Here is a 19035-nt window from a genome sequence, read left to right on the forward strand (position 1 = left end):
CTTGGGTTCTTCGTTGTACTGGACAATAGTTTTTTCTCAAAAAAAAATTCACCTCAGTATTTGTTGACTCACGTCTGGTTTTTCACCCTATGTCTTCTGTCAAACCATGACAGTGAAAGAATGTTCTCCCCTTCAGCTCTCTCTCTCTCTCTCCCCCCCTCTCTCTCTCTCAAACAAAATTGGTTTCTGATAGAATAAATGTTGTGAATGCTCAGCTGTATATCACTGACAATGCAAAACACACACACACTCACACATATAAATACATATATATATATATATATATATATATATATATATATATATATATATATATATATATATATATATATATATATATATATATATATGTGTATGTGTATATATGTATATATATAAATGTGTGTGTGTGTGTGTGTGAGAGAGAGAGAGAGAGAGGAGCTGAGGGAAGAACATTCTTTCACTAAATGAGGAATATATATATATATATATATATATATATATATATATATATATATATATATATATATATATATATATATATATATATATATATATATATATATATATATATATATATATATATATATATATATATATATATATATATATATATATATATATATATATATATATATATATATATATATATATATATATATATATGTATATATGTATGTATATATATGTACGACTATGAAATGTTTTCTGTTAAAACAGAAACCCATCTAATAGAAGGAGCCCATAAAAACGCCAAAAGGTAGAAAGTTTTGCTATATTTCAGAGACCAAACTGTCTCCCTCTGTTGGCAAGTATATGAATGAAGTAAGGAGTACAGACAGGCGGTATTAATACCAAGAAATCCAGAGGTCACCCGTTACATCACTCCAGTTGATAGCTTCTTGATCTTCTTAATAGCTGGTTGGAGGAATATTTTATCTATAATACCTGAGTCCAATGATCCTTTTGATAGATTCATTGTATTTCTTTGTTTAATCAGGGCTGACTCCACCAACTGGCTTTTGAACGGACAATTGCTGCTATAAATTATATGAGACGCTTTCCAGTTTATCCTGTGGTTATGGTTATTTATATGGTTAAAAATAGCTGAGCTCTGTTGGCCACACCGTTCTGACCTTTTATGTTGTATTAATCTCTGGGGAGTGATTTACCAGTAAAATCGATATACGATTTGTCACAGTCTAGGCAAGGTATTTCATATACGCCTGTGTCTTTGGGGTATGGCTTTTGTTGGACGTTAATCAGGGATTTGGCTAAGGTATTTGTGTAGGTAAAAGCAAAAGGGTTAGAATTTCCAAGAGTCTGAGTCAACGTCTTAATCCTGTCCAGGTGTGGGATTTTAATTTTATTGTTGGGGGTCTCTCTAGTCTTGTTTTGCGGGGAGAACAGAATGTTGTGTTGGCTTTGGGGATCGCTTTCTGAATTATATGGCCAGGGTATTTCAAAGATGACAGCTGCCTACGGATTAGCTCAAATTCCTTCTCTAGGAAATCCGGGGAGCAAATCCGTAAGGTTCTTAAGAATAAATTTCTGGCTACGCCGATCTTGATATATGTCATGATAACTGAAATAGTGATGTTAGTAAGTGAAAAAGTTGGCTTACTGTATACGGTAAATTTGCATTCTGTCGTGTCTCTAACACATCGATAAAAGAAATTTTGTTGTCTTTTTCCCATTCAACTTTGAATTTGATGCTGGGCACTAATGCATTTAGTTTTGAAAGAAGTTCGTTGAAACTGCGCCACCTGTCATCCCAAAATGTAAGGATATCATCTACATATCTCATCTACAGCATGTCTTTAGGTTTTATTGCATTTATTATTACAGTTTCAAAATATTCCATGTATAAGTTGTCTAAAGCAGGACTTAAAGGGCTGCCCATGTTGCACCCGAATTTTTGTTTATAGAATGACTCCCCGAAAGAAAAGACGTTGTTTGATACACATAATTCAATTAACTTTATTATTTTATCTGGGACTAGTGAGAAATGGTCTGAATAGTGGCTAATTTTTCCATCAAAAAACTGTAGAATGTCCCGTACTGGTACTTTTGTAAATAGGAAATCTACATCTAAGCTTTAAAGTTTTATGGTGTGAAGTGGTATTTGTGCTTCTATGAATTTGTGACAAAAGTCTTCAGAATGTTTAATGTGACTGGGAGAAAATGTGCCTAAGAAAGGGGAAAGGAGGCCGGCTAACCACTTAGAAATTTTATCATCGAAAGCTCCCGCACATGAGATGATAGGTCTGAATGGAAGATTATCTTTGTGAGTTTTGGGAAGTCCATAAAAGTAAGGTAGTTTTCGGTTAATGACTAAATTTCTCCAATAGTTCAATGCTCTTCTTGTCTTTGCCAATTAATCTTACCAGGAATCTGGTTTCATATGGTTCCGACATTGCTGCCTATAATAGCACGACTCATTCCAATAGACTTTCCCGAAAATTAAATAATAAATAATAGCGCTTGGAACAATCTTGAGCAACAAGATAAAGTTTCAAATTTATCTAACACCCCCTTACCGTAAACCAACACTTAGTCTTAAACCTTGGTTTATCCTTTGCCCTGATGTCAGACCGGAAAAATAATTTAGACTTTTACCTCTACAAAATCAACCAACACCTTAGTGACACAAACACTTATGACAAATTAGAGAAAAGTCCCCTCTAGAACGTTCCCAGAGAATTTTTTAGAATATTAATATTATATAATTGGCAAAAACAAAAAGAGCATTGCACTATTGGAGAAATTTAAAGTCATTAACCCAAAGCTACCTTACTTTTATGAACTTCTCAAAACTCACAAAGACAATTTTCCATTCAGACTCCAAAGAAAATAGAAAAAGTTTGATGTTATAAGAAAGGCTAAGTTACAGTTGAGGGAAAGTCAAACGACAAGCAGTCAGCAGACGAAATACCTACTCCCGGGGAACAAAACTCCCATGCCTTGATTTATCCTTAATCTATTTTATCATATGGCATTACATATATTTTAATTATAAAAAAAAATTACATTTCATACCCTAAGCGTCACATATCATCATAATGCCAAGAAGTCTGTTGTTAGGGAGGCTACACTACTGCTAACATATATAAACAAACTTCCCTTCTTGGCAACGAGAAGAAGTGAAGTTAAATGTAACATGTGAAGGATTAGGAGACATGATAGCTGAAATGAAATACCAATGAGGTCAAAGAGCAATTATACAACTTCGAATTTGGAAAAGAGAACAAGATAATAGAAACTGAAAGACTCAAAATGAAGAGATCTGAGATAGATGCCTTGGAATTACAGTGATTAACACGCTTACTTTCAAAATACACGGCATTACAAGATAAACGACTAGTCATGAAGGACAGAAAAATGATATTCAAGTTATGAACGGTAAATATTAGATGAATAAGAAGAGAACTTGAAAATAAACAAAAACGCGGGTGGCTGAGACCTATCAACGCGAACCCTAGCGAACTTTCAAGAGATCGGCACTAGCATCCCAGGAGAGTCCATATATATATATATATATATATATATATATATATATATATATATATATATATATATATATATATATATATATATATATATATATATATATATATATATATATATATATATATATATATATATATATATATATATATATATATATATATATATATATATATATATATATATATATATATATATATATATATATATATATATATACATATATACATATATATATATATATATATATATATATATATATATATATATATATATATATATATATATATATATATATATATATATATATATATATATATATATACTGGTATGGTTTTGATCTGCCTCAGAGGTCAACTTGCCTGCGTTAAGGTCACTGAATGATTTTAACTGAAGATTCAAATGAGGGAGTGATCACGTAAACACTTACGGTTCACAAAATTAATTATATTTACACTAAACACAATCAGAAGAGTAGGAAATGATAATAGACAGGTGAACAGAGTCCTGCCGAACAATCAACTATACAACTGAAGAAAGATCCACTATGATACACAAGGGGGGTGGCCCACTTCAAAGGGCACAACAATGGAAGATACAGAGGTTAGGCCACGGTGCACACACAAGATGATGAGATAGTTCCACAGCAAGCACTCCTATCTACAATAGAGAATGCAGCAGTTACTTAATGAGTCGACAACGTAATTAAAGATTAACTTAATGAGTCGACAACGTAATTAAAGGAATCGAGGGGGTTGCACTTATGATGCCGAAGCAACTCGATTCTGCAACACTGGTTAATACTCTTACGTTACTATGTTATGCACTTCACTTATGAACACAGATCTCACTGAGAAAAGAAAATGAAATAGCCTAAGAAAATAGTAGGTTACATGACTGACTTCAAGAACCTTAATTCGGGTACAATATCTTCTACAGGAGATGGGTGTTTCCTCTTCTAAAGGCGCCAGCAATGGAAGGTGATAATGAAGGGGGTCACCACAAAAGTGACTTGGGCTTCTAGACCAGCCACGTGGGGAAAGCAGGACTGCAAGTGTGCTCGATTGTTGTCCAACATCTCTGAGTGGTCTGAGGTTCTGAGGTGTAGAAGAGGTTTCCCTTGTTGCAATAGATTTAATTAAAATGGAAAGGCGAAATAATTAAGAGGTTTCCTACCAAATCTCAACTCTTTCTATCATGCACGAGTGAGAGAGAGAAAACTTAATCAATGAACAAAAAAATTGTTGGACGGGCCTTTTCTCGTGGCCCAGTAAATGTATGCCTATCTAAAATTCCGAGACAACAAATTGCCTGGATAACACGGGGAGAAAATACACGCACTATTTCCCCTTTTATCACTTGGATATTTGCGTCACTTTCCTGACTACCTATCAGTTAAGACATGCAGGGCTATCATGCGTTAGCGACAAATCTCTCTTTGCTATGGCTAATTTTGAATGCACACAGACTATCAAATTCCTAACAATGATTTTACAGTCACAGTTTTGTTTGTACGTAATATAAGAGTATAAAATAACAACACTTTTACTTACACTGTAGAACTGGCTCACTTGTGTGCTTATTTGCTAAAGGTTTTTTCTAGTCTTGCAACCAGCTTTTAGCAATGCTAATTAGCTGATAGTCACAATTGCAGGTTTCTTGCAAGGATACAGCTGAAAGATTATGAGCATCAGTCGCCACTGATATAGTTTGGATTTGGCTCAGACGTCAACTTGGCTGAATTCAGGCCAATGAATGGTTTTAGCTGAAGATTCAAGGAAACTTACCATGGAGGGGGGGATGTAATACCATCTAACTTATAGTTCTGGGTTCAGACAAAAGCATATTAGAAAATGTCGGCCTAAGGCCTTCTTCAAATGAGGAAGTGATCAGGTAAACACTTAGGGTTCAAATAAATCATTATATTTACATTCAACACAATCAGAAAAACGGGAAATGATAATGGACACTTGTCTTTCTTAGCCTAAAAATCAACTATACAATAGATGCACTGATACACAAGGGAGGGCCCATTGGATACTTAGTACACCAGTTTTTACTGGTTAAGTTCACTGGCACACAATGACGAGATAGTTCCACAGGCAGGCATTTCTCTTACAAAGAGAATTGTTTTGTGGAGGAAGGAGTCAACAGTTTAAATGGAATCAAGGGATTTTATGGTTTAAAGCAAATCGATTCCATAACACTGGTTTACTGACTATTTGCGATGGACAAACCTTGTCTGATAAGCAGCGCTCAACAGTCAATCTCACTGAGTCGATGAAAATAAACCAGCGTGAACAGAAAATAAAGGGGCGATAGATGCGCCCGGTTAATCCGGGTACATTACCATCTTTGATTTTCCAAAGCCAGCTGCGATCTTGTGATAATGAAAGGGTCTCAGCAAAAGTTACTCAGGGTTCCGACCAATATGTCAAAAGAACCAGCAAAGAGGGCAGAAAAAAAGCACACTGGATAGGATTAAGTGCTTTTGAAGATTAAAATCTACCTGGTCCCCCTTTTGTAAATGGCCTAGGATTAACCTTCCCCGTACCTAAATTGCTTTACCCATTTTTTTCTATCGCGTGATGGGGGTGAAAAGGGAGGCCACCTATTGTCTTCCAGGATCAGGCAATGTTGGTGTTCCCCACTTTTACACACTGGTACTAACAGCCCTGATCGAGTTCAAACTATGATTGTGTCCGTCCGTCGCCCGCCAAATTTCCCAGCCTGACAGTCAAATGAATAGCAGATTATTTCAAAATTAAATAATGCACAGAAATCTGCAGGAGGGAGGGATGTATATCCTGGCAATATATATATATATATATATATATATATATATATATATATATATATATATATATATATATATATATATATATATATATATGTATATATATATATATATGTGTATATATATATATAATATATATATATATATATATATATATATATATATATATATATATATATATATATATATATATATATATATATATATATATATATATATATATATATATATATATATATATATATATATATATATATATATATATATATATATATATATATATATATATATATATATATATATATATATATATATATATATATATATATATATATATATATATATATATATATATATATATATATATATATATATATATATATATATATATATATATATATGTGTGTGTGTATGTTATGTGTGTTTGTGTGTGTGTGTGTATGTTTGTATATATATATATATATATATATATATATATATATATATATATATATATATATATATATATATATATATATTTCACACATTGGAGTCTCGCTGGAGGATGAAAGGGGTTCTCTATCAAGTTATTGCCTTAAGGCCAATCGAGAATACCAACCTGTAACAAAATGAAAGGGAAAAAATGGGTAACTTACCTTGGTAGTACCGTTATTCAAGTATTGATGTGAAGGTCACCACGGGAAATGATTAGCAACTTACGTTAAATTGAATTTATTTACAGAAAAACAATCAACAAGGTAATCTGAAAGGCTGATGATATGGCAAGTAAACTCAAATAAAAAAAAAATGCAAATTTTAACTGCGCAACAATTCTCAGCCGCTGATGAGTTGATATCATCTTGAATGATTAGGCTCTCTTGCGTGCAATGAAAGGGTGGGAACTGGCTATTGCTCCCCGGACTGCATTCCAGGGAAGTGAATGTCTATTGGAATGGCAGTACTTTTAAGATGATTTGAGGCACAGGTTAGCGAAACTGGACCGGTATATTCGACCTCCTGGAGGAGAATTCCAGAGTTAGTATGCACTTATACACAAAATCAGTTCTCCCTCGTTACTAAGCAATGCACCATGGAGGATTTGATTAATTAGCTTAATTGGCCCATATTAACGCTATAGTAGCTCCTTTAATTAGAAATTCAAATTATTTTTGGCTGGCTAAGAGGGGGAATGCAAATACGTGACAATATATGTGTATATATATATATATATGTATAAATTAAATATATGTATATATATATATATAAATACATATATATATGTATATATATTATATATATATACATATATATATATATATATATATATATATATATATATATATATATATATATATATATATATATATATATATATATATATATATATATATATATATATATATATATATATATATATATATATATATATATATATATATATATATATATATATATATATATATATATATATATATATATATATATATATATATATATATATATATATATATATATATATATATATATATATATATATATATATATATATATATATATTTATTATATATACATATATATATATATATATATATATATATATATATATATATATATATATATATATATATATATATATATATATATATATATATATATATATATATATAACTTTATATATAGAGTCTTTCTATATTTATAGAATTTTATTATACACATATCCATAAATTCAGCACTAAAAATTTGAGTGTATATATTTATGATTTTGTATATATTTTCTTATATATATGTATATATATATATGTTACTTTCACTTTTAAAAGAAACATATTTATTTATCATACAATTCTTAACTCCCATTCTTTTTTTTTGGCTATACTTGTAACTTTTTCGAATGGTTTCTATTCAGCTCTAATAAATGTTTCTTTGTCTTATTATGTACGTTGTACGTTAAGAGGTGAAAGAACTTTAATTTTTATCTCGATCACCAAAAGAAGAGAGACCTCCTGGAATAGAGAGAGAGAGAGGTTATAAAACACAAGGCGTTCACTGGCTAATTAATCATTACATTCTAACAGATACAGATAGAAAAGCCACAAGCATATTTCAAAAAGTGCTTATAAGTTATTTATGCCATATTTTAGAGGTAAAAGATATCATTATGGCTATATATAATTTTATATATTATAATTATATACTATATATATATATATATATATATATATATATATATATATATATATATATATTATATATATAATATATATATATATATATATATATCAGAAATTCATTTCTCGCTATATATATTACTGTATTATAAAGAAACAAAGAATATTCCATTGTAAAAATTCTTGTGCACTGTCCCGTTGCTAAACCTATTTTCCTTTAAGTGCTGTGATCTTAGGGCACGTGGGTGCGGGCGTAAAATACTTTTGGTATTCATAATTTTATGGTGGGAAGAACCCCGCCCCACTTTTCTTTGATCTGGCCATCCCTTGTTTCTTCTTTTCAATATTGTTTCTTTGTCTTAATCAGCTCAGTGTGTTTTCTGGGAACCAGGAGAAGTTCTTATAAAACACAAGGAATTATAATTATCACTTTTACATCTACACTCAAGATAAGTACTTATTTCGATGTCAAGCACGCCATGTTCGGGTGAGGTTACAACTAACTGTACATGCTGCGTACAGTGTTATTTATTATAACAGTTGGAAGGACATACAGTGATGTAATACATATTATACCCAATTAAATTTCAACTAGACTTATTAGTTTTTGTGCTTATCGGGTAAAAACAATGTGTTCTGTCTTGAAGGTCATCGGAAAACCCGTCTTGCTACCTGGGTCCCCAATCCCTCGTCCAGCGCCCTCTGCCTCCTGTTGCATGGTAAGACGTGCTGTGATGCTGTCTGGACTAACAGGGGTGGGGGTTTTTCTGTAATTTTATCGATACTGCGATCATCAGTCTCAGGTTTGTATTTTCTTGTCCAATTATTGTCGTCGCTTGTTTGGCAAAAAGGACTCCCAGGGATGATCCTATCGCCACTCCGTCCGTCTGATAGTAGAGTTCCCCGTTGTGTGATAAGAACGGAGCTTCTTTCATACAGGCACACATAAGGTCTCTAAGGGTATTTTCAGGGACTGACAGGGGCGTCTGGTTGCCTCTATATACTTTAGCTAATATTGTGTTAATGGTTTCATCCACTGGGACGTTGGTAAATAGGCTTCCAACATCAAGGGATGCGACGTCTTCATTGGTAGTTGTGGCTTTTAGTAAATCAATAAGATCCGTTGCAGATTTTAATGAAAAACTTGTAGGAAAGTATGTGGTAAGTGTATAAACATCCCAGTGGATAGAACCATTAACATAAAATTAGCTAAAAGTATATATACAGAGTTTCAACCAGATGCCCCGAACTGGAGCTGCTTGTGTTGAATTCGCGATCACTACGTGTGCTCAGATGGTGAGCTTGTACAAGCATGAAACCCTTGGTTCTTCAGTCTCACCACACCCATAACATTTTCAGGGGTTGGACCAGTGAACTGTATTTTGCCTAGCAGTCCTTTTGCTAAACATTTTCTGATGTTGCTGACAGCCAGACAACCCAAGTTTGATAATATAACTAAAGCCCATCATCTATCATTTTATTAAAAGCAATATCAAATATTTGAGGGTCATACAAAACAATGGTTTTTATTAGGGAACGACTCTGTACTCTGCAGGACATCATTGGCTGCTAGCAGGGCATTTTCTTATGAACCTTCCATGGTACTGGGAAGATAATATCAAGCGATCCACTGACAAGCCTATACAAACCAATGTTGCTTTCAGAATACCACCATTATAGAGATGCCACACAAAATCTTTTCTTTCTTTGCTTGTAATAGGTGAATTGATGGCATGGCAGCTGAGGAAGTGCAGGATCTTCTGCGACTGCATTCAAAGGACATCATGGACCAGCAGTCAGTTGAGTGCCTCTATAGTATACAGCTGAAAGGCCAAAGCAGTATAAAATGTTTGTAGTTTTAGGACAAACACCAAGCCAATAACAGCCACCATCACCAGGAACAAAGTAGAATTGTTTAATGAACAAACACAAAGGTTTAAGAAAGGTGATGCAAAGTCCAGTCTGTTGACCTATGAATCCTCTCTGTTCGCAAGGCTGTATGTTGCATGCCAGACAAGAGATGGTGATTTAGACAATTTCTTCAGCCATGAAAACCATCCGTTTCCACCATCTCTCTCTTCCTATGGGCAATTACGACTGGGAAAAAATCGGATCTCATGGGTTGCCTAGAACAGCATGCAGCATCTACATGCCAACGCTACAAGGCCAGACACAAAGTGACGATCATGGATGGTGCTGTTCTTGTCAACATTCTTAACCTGGTGGATGCAGAACATTTGGTGACTATTGCAAACGTGTTTGTTCCGCATATCAAGAGGGAGCAAAACCAGACTCAACGTGTAGATATTGTCTGGGATCAGTATGATAACAGTCTGAAGGCACAGACCAGAGATCAGTGAAACACGTGTAAAGGAAGTCACGGAGACGTGTGCAGGTATCAGCCCCATACCAAAGAACTGGCACAATTCCTTCGTGTTAACAACAACAAAATCGAGCTGTTCAAACTACTAAATGAAGAACTGTTGATAATTCAGCAGAGCAGCCTCTTATTCTTACTGATGGTGCTGATGTACTTTGTGTACCGATTCGGACATCACTAACATTTCTCCATGTAATCATGAGGAAGCGGATTCCAGAATGATGGTCCATGTGGCTGATGCTTGTAAAAGGGCTTCCGTAAGATTCTTGTTCGAACTGTTGATACTGATGTTGTTGTGTTAGGAGCAACTGTGCAGCATGTTTGCTATTGAACTCTGGATTGCCTTCCTGTGGCAATTTAAATTCCAGTTCATGAGATATCTGCTTCACTTGGGCCCCAAAGTCATTAGCACTCCCTGTGTTCCATGCCTTCACTGGCTGTGATACAGTGTCACAGTTTGCCCAAGTCGGAAGAAGACCGCCTGGAAGGTATGGGAAACACATGATGAATTCACTGGTGCCTTCTATGAGGTGCATGATGCACCAGAACAAATAACTGAAGAGACATACACTTCACTTTTACCTTTTCACCATTCTTCTATATGACAGAATAGCGACATCTTACTCAATGAAGCCAGAAAACTTCTGTTCACCTAAAGGGCGTGAGATGTCAGTCCTTCCTTATTCTAAAGCTGCTCTACAACAACATATCAGGAGGGCAGTATTGCAGGGTGGACACCATTGGGGCATGCTACAATTCCCCATCGCCAGTTGCCTTCCCCTGCTGAATGGGGGTGGACCTGTCAGAGCATTGGAGACCGCTGTGGACAAATCTACCTGAAGCAAGTGCATCGTGTTTCCAGATGCTAATCCAATGTAGATGTAAACAGACTGCAAATGTTAAGTAAGGAGACACCTTAAGTGTACAGTTTACTGCACATGCCACACAGATTTTGACAATGTATGAAATGTTTCAGCTAGTTGATACTGTGTTTGTGTTGTCTAATAACATACGTGTTTGAATATATATCTCATTCTATTCTTCCTTTAATTCTGATCACATCTCACAGTAATTTCAAGCACATACTTATTGTTTAGCTATTATAGTGTAATAAATACTTCTAATAGTCTACATAGATTATCAAGCCAATAGACTGCTAGATAGATTAATCATATTCCCTTCCTGTATAATTTTAACCTGCTGCAAGTAAATGTCTTTTGAATGTTGGATAAAGATGTATTACTGTACTTTTCAGTGAGTTGCCTAGCAACAAAATAAATGTTATTTCTTACTTACTGCTGATGCCTGTAACATTTTACTACTGATATAAATATTATAAATATGTCTAACAAAAGGTGTTGATGGTTTATATAAAAATTTTCTTCCTGGCAAAAACGTTATTTGCGTCTTCGCTCCTAGCATTGCTAAAATTATGTCGTCAACATACCTCCACCACACTGCATTGAGTATGGAATGATTTTTTTATATTTTCTTTCATGCTTGTTCCAACTATACAATTTACTCTATTTTGCACTGGAGAAAGAGGGTTTCCCATCGTATATAGCAATGAGGAAACTTTTGAAAAGTACAATTTCCCTTTCAATTTAAATTTAAATTCTTTTACCACAAGTTTGATAAGTGCTATTATAGCATTCTTGGAAAATGGAATATCCAGCTGTGTTATTTAATAACTCCATGAAAACCAATCGGACCATCAATTGGCACCTTTGTGAATAGTGATAACTCAAAACTCACAAGCCTGGATTCCCTATTAATCTGTACATTATTTATTTTATTTATCAGGTCCGTCATCAGTGCGTATATAAACAGGACATTCACTCATTGGGATGGTATCAAAAATGGGTTAAGAATATCCACTTTAATCAGACCACTTTGATTAGATCTGCTAGATGCGGAACCAAAGGAAGACTTATTTTACGCCTGGCAGGAAAGTTTGTTTTGTGGAGTTTTTATTGGAATACTATACATATGAGAAGCGATGGAATTTACACACAACTTTCTTTTATAAATTCTTCTAATTCTTTTAATATATTAACTTTCTTATTCAAATCTACCGATTCAGCCAACGCTCCAGGTTTTATTTAATTTCTCAACTGTATGCGTTGTCAGCCAGGAAGACTGTATGATTTTTTGCATTAAAGAAAAGAAAATTCAAATTTAGAAAGATGAAAGGCAAGGAGATCAGTGGAGGAGGATCGAAGATGACCATCTTTATCTTTGAACCAGTTCACCGCCAACCAAGAATCTTTCCGAGGATAATTGTGGTGGTGACTTTTTACACGACAAATGTGGATCAAACTTTTAACTATTTCACTTCTTCTCTAATAAGATCACTGATGAAATGTCGATGACAAAAGATAGATCAATGATCTATAATTTAAACTTTTCAAAATGATGGACGATTTGAATCGAGGAAATTTAAATATTTGCAAATTTCCTGCGAAGAACGAATTTTACTCCTTGCCTGATATTCAAACGTCTCTTTCTTTTATAAAACTAGATTCAGTTATATTGTCGCTTTTATTGATTATTAGTACTTTAAGTTATCTTTTTATCACCTTGATAGCATGATTGTTCTTACTAATATATACAAGAATAACAGTGTTCACCTGTTCACATCTTACACATTTTTTATGCTGTTCTGTTCTCTTCTCAGTGCTTTACTAGTTGTCACAAGATTTACATGGAATTTTATATATACATCTTCTAGTTTTGTCAGGGGTGTTCTTTATAAGTACACATTTCATCGCTTTATTGTTTCAGTGCGGCATTAAAACCAAAATTCTTAAGAAGAAGGGGATATACTTCATATTACTATTACATGGTAGTTCAAACACATTTTTTGTTTTAATTTTTTTATATTGTCTTTTTTGCCGCTTCAAATCCATTGTCTAATACACTAAGAAGATATTTCAACTTCTTCCCTGTATTTCTGATCTTATCTATTTCATCATCAATATATTCAGGGCTACATATACATAATACTCTTAAAAACATAGCTATGAACACTGATTTCTTAGCCTTACTGCTTTGACCAGAATAAAAATGCACATAGGAAGTATATTAGTAGGTTTTCAGTAAACACTGTATCTAAACCCATGACTATTTCTACGTATGTGGCAATCCAAAAAGCGTAGGCACCCATCCTTTTCCCTTTTCCATAATGAAGTTAATTGATGGTATTACTTGATTTAACTTGGCAAAAAAGTTATTTGCGTCTTCGCTCCCTGGCCATGCACAAATTATGTCGTCAACATACCTGAACCATACTGCATTCAGTGGAATTATTTTTTTTTATATTTTCTTTCCAAAAAGTTCCATATACAAATTACTTAACACTGGAGAAAGAGGGTTTCCCATCGCCATACCAAACTTTTGAGAAGTACAGTTTCCCTTTCAATTTAAATTTAAATTCTTTTACACATAGTTTGATAAGTGCTATTATAGCATTCTTGGAAAATGGAATATCCAGCTGTGTTATTTAATAACTCCGATGAAAACGCCATCGGACCATCAATTGGCACCTTTGTGAATAGTGATACCTCAAAACTCACAAGCCTGGATTCCCTATTAATCTGTACATTATTTATTTTATTTATCAGGTCCACATTATTCTTGCTATTATCATCAGGGATAGTATCAACCGATGGGTTAAGAATATCCACTAGGTACTTTGTTAGATTGCTAGATGCGGAACCAACTAAGCTGATAATTGGCCTGGCAGGAAAGTTTGTTTTGTGAGATTTTATTGTACTATACATATGCGGAAGCGATGGAGATGTTACACACAACTTTCTTTTTATAAAGCTTTCGTTTCCTTTTAATAATATTTTCACTTTCTTATTCAAATCACTATGCACAGTGTCTAACGGGTTTTAATTTAATTTCTTGTATGCGTTATCAGGCCAAAAGACTGTCCATTTTTTCATATACTCAGTACTATTCAAAATTACAAAAGCACTTCATTTGTCTGCTTTCGTCTTGTATATATTTATCTTTTGTCAGTTCATTGAAAGCAGTCATGAATCTTCTGGGGACATTTGTGGTGTCTGACTTTTTCATATTTCCTTGGATCACCCTTAACTATGTTCACTTCTTCTCTAATAAGATCACTATGATATGTCGATGCCAAAAAGATAGATCATAATTATGTACTTAAACTTTTCAACGCGATGGACGACTTGAATCGAGGAAGGATTTGCAGCACTTTACTGCGAAGAACGAATATACTCCTAGCCTTGTGAAAAACCTTCTCTCTCTACTGTACAGATGACGCATATGGTCGCCTACTATTGATATATGTCGGCGACTTTAAGAATACTGTATTACCTATCGGAAAACTTTTCCACATCAGTAGCGGAGTATGAGTTTTGAAGACTCCTATTTTGACACTTGTCAGTGGTGTATCTCTAGTCTCAAACAGTTGTGTTTTTTCCGTCAGCAGATGTTTTTAGTATATAAATTATATTTTAGATCCCTGTGTTGAATCAGTCCTTCAATTTTTGGAACCGGTCACAGTGTAATTAGTCTAAAACATCCATTTAGTGATTTTAATATATGTCTATACATGATTACATATATAATATATGTCTATATATATATATAAAGTGTCTATATATCTGATCTATATATATATATTTGATATATATATATACCTATATATGTATATATATATATATATATATATATATATATATATATATATAATACTGTATATATATATTATATATATATATATATATATATATATATATATATATATATATATATATATATATATATATATATATATATATATATATATATATATATATATATATATATATATATATATATATATATATATATATATGTATGTGTGTGTGTGTGTGTGTAGAATCTACTGGTCACTTTTACCAGATACATATGTAATTGTAATAGCCACGATGCCCTCTTAACTTCTCGAATTCTTCGCGCTTTTTTGGACATGCTTGTTACTACAAAGCCGTAGGATCAAAGTGCAACAAACTGAAGTAGCTGTGGTGTCCGGTCACGGGTATGGACCTCTTCAATTTCTTGCACTTGGATCTTACGGCTTTGTAGTGACAAGTACATCCAAAAAATATATATAAAATTGAAAGTTTAGATAACATTGTGGCTATTACAATACAATATATATATATATATATATATATATATATATATATATATATATATATATATATATATATATATATATATATATATATATATATATATATATATATATATATATATATATATATATATATATATATATATATATATATGTATTTTTCATGATGTTGTTGTAATGCATATAATAATTTTGACTTATTTACTTTTTCATGTATTAAAAAATGATAATGATTGTTAAAGTGTCATAAAAGTTTGGCATCAGATCTCAAAAGAACTAATGATTACTTGATATAATTTAGAAATAATACAATTTTAATAGTATGAATTTAGAATATCTTTCTTGGTAAAAGCGTAGTATTTGAAAATCCCAAAAAACCTACCAATTCTTTAATTTCAGTTGTCAAAGTTTTCCCATCAGTTCAGATAAGAGTACGCTTTCTTTTTGGGTTAATATTTTAAAACCGCCACAAATGCCGATTCGTCCCATAGGCGACTAATTTCATTGTTGCATGTCATCTGTATAAAGAGAAAGAATGTTTTTTACATCATGTTTTATAAATGCGTTCTTCTGCAAAGGATGACGTCATTTTCCTTCTGAAGTTCTCCATCGCTGTCTCCCAAAACGTTTAGTGACGTCAATTATTTTTTCATCCCTCATATCTGGTCTAAAATGTTTAATGACATCAAGTTTTTTCCAAATTTCTGGAATGATAAAATTTTTCATTCTGATTCCTGAGACCAGTCTAGTTTTTCTCTCTCTTCTCTAGTTCTTATATATATATTATCTTAATTGTTTTGTTTCACATAAAGAAAACTCGATCAAAAAAGTTATTTAGTTCATTAGGCATCTGGTAAAAAAGTGTGTATTGTGATTCCCGCTGCAAAGTGATTTACAAAAAATTTTCAAAATGAGACCAGCAACGTGTTTTTACTTATTCCATGGTATGATAAGTTACGAAATTTTGAACAAGTTGAAATCATTATTGATAAATCTTATGTTTTTTTTTGTGTGTTTTTCATTTAAACTCTCTTTATATTTTTTCGCCCCCCTTGTGATGTAACATTTATTTAATAGCATTTTAAATATTTCTTATTAATTTAACATTGCATACGTAATTTAACATTATTTGATTTCATTTATTAAATTTTCTTTTTAAATCTTGAGTAATTCTTGATTTTAAACTTTGCATGATTAATTTAAATTCCTGATAAAGTTTTTTTATTTAATTTTGTTTCATAATTGAATTCAAGAATTAATAAGTTTTTATGTTATTTTCAAGTAATTAATTTTTCAGATTGTTATTCTTTAGTCGTGAATTCTAATTATAAACTTTGATTTGAAAATAAATTTTTGTATTTAACATTTTTAGAAAAAAGTTTTCGTTTATTGATCACCAGTGAATAGGATTGATTGTGTGCATAAACAAAGTGATAAACATGTTTTGTTCTTTAGTTTTGCTAATCTGAATTAAGACCAAAGACAGTTTTCTTTGATGGAGTGATGCCCTTCTACTCTAGAATATTTCTAGTTTAATTTTTGATACCTCAAAGATATACAGATAGACTTAGTTTGATTTTTTTCAAGTGATTGATAAATAAGTTTTTCTTAAAGGATCACTGTTACCTTTAGAGTACTCAGTCGTAACAATTAATGTTATGAGAGTTCAGGTATCTGGCTGCAGTGAGGTATATTTTTGAATCTTGAGATTAGTTGTCATTCTAACCAGGTAAAGATATATATGAATATATATATATATATATATATATATATATATATATATATATATATATATATATATATATATATATATATATATATATGTGTGTGTGTGTGTGTGTGTGTGTGTGTGTGTGTGTGTGTGTGTGTGCGTATAATTGATTATATTAATATTAAAAAGATGTCTGATTACGTTAATGCTACAAAAAATATTGTCTTTTATAGCAATAAATATATCTTTCCGCCATAAAACATAATTATATATCATGAATTAAATTCTACTTATGAAAATCTCAAAAACCTACCATATTCTGCTACTGATGCGGAAAAGTTTTCCCATACGTACTCTTGGCCAGTATTCTTAAGACCGCCACAGATGGCAGTAGTAAGCAACCAAATGCGTCATCTGCATAGAAGAGCCAATGTTTTTTACATGGCGCGGAGTAAATTCGTTCTTCGCAGCAAAGTGCTACAAGCCCTTCCTCGATTGAAGTGGTCCATTGCTGTGAAAAGGTTAAGAACGTAATTATGATCAATTATTTTTTCATCTTCATATCTTGTCTAATGTCGCCATAGCTCAAGTTTTCCCAAATTCTCTGGAACGATATTTTTTTTTATTAATTTGTTTACATAGCTCTAGTTTTCCCAAATTCTCTAGGACGATATATATATTTTTAATTCGTTTATTTATTAAAGAAAACTCGAACAAAAGACACATTAGGCATCTGAGAGTTGCGAGCGATTCCCGGAAAGGGGTCGGGAAAAAATCCAAAGGAATGAGACCAGCACGGTTTTTATTCATGTATAAGACGTCCTTTGAACCGTTGCCAAGAGGAAGAAATAAATGTCTCCCATTTTTCTTTCACCCGTATCCAAAAAACTTCCTTATAGATGTTCCTTACGTCCTACTTGAAAATCTGATCAATGCAGATGCTGTTTTTTTTTATTAGACTTAAATCATTCTTTTTATTTGGTTCATTTTTTTGCGAGTATCTTCATTTTTTAAATCATTTACTGTTAGCATGTATCATTACTTGTGTGACTTTTACAATTACTTACTACTTTCTTATAAGTTTTTTTATTGTTCCATGATGCAGATTACATGGTATTTTTATCTTTATGATAAATTCTATTATATCAAATCCATTTTTTCAACATTTTGATTAAAAAGAAGTTCATTCTTACTACGAGTATAGAAACGTGTGGATTTCATAAAGAGGTAATAATCCACCTTTAGATACATGAACTTAATCTCCTTTATTTTCTGCAGTCTTCATCTTGCTCTCCAACCACTCCAACTCCCTCCTCTCATTTTCGTAAGCGCTGATTAACCAAAAGATCACAGTGCTTG

This window comes from Macrobrachium rosenbergii, chromosome 54 (assembly GCF_040412425.1).
Source record: "Macrobrachium rosenbergii isolate ZJJX-2024 chromosome 54, ASM4041242v1, whole genome shotgun sequence".
NCBI classification, from domain to species: Eukaryota; Metazoa; Arthropoda; class Malacostraca; order Decapoda; family Palaemonidae; genus Macrobrachium; species Macrobrachium rosenbergii.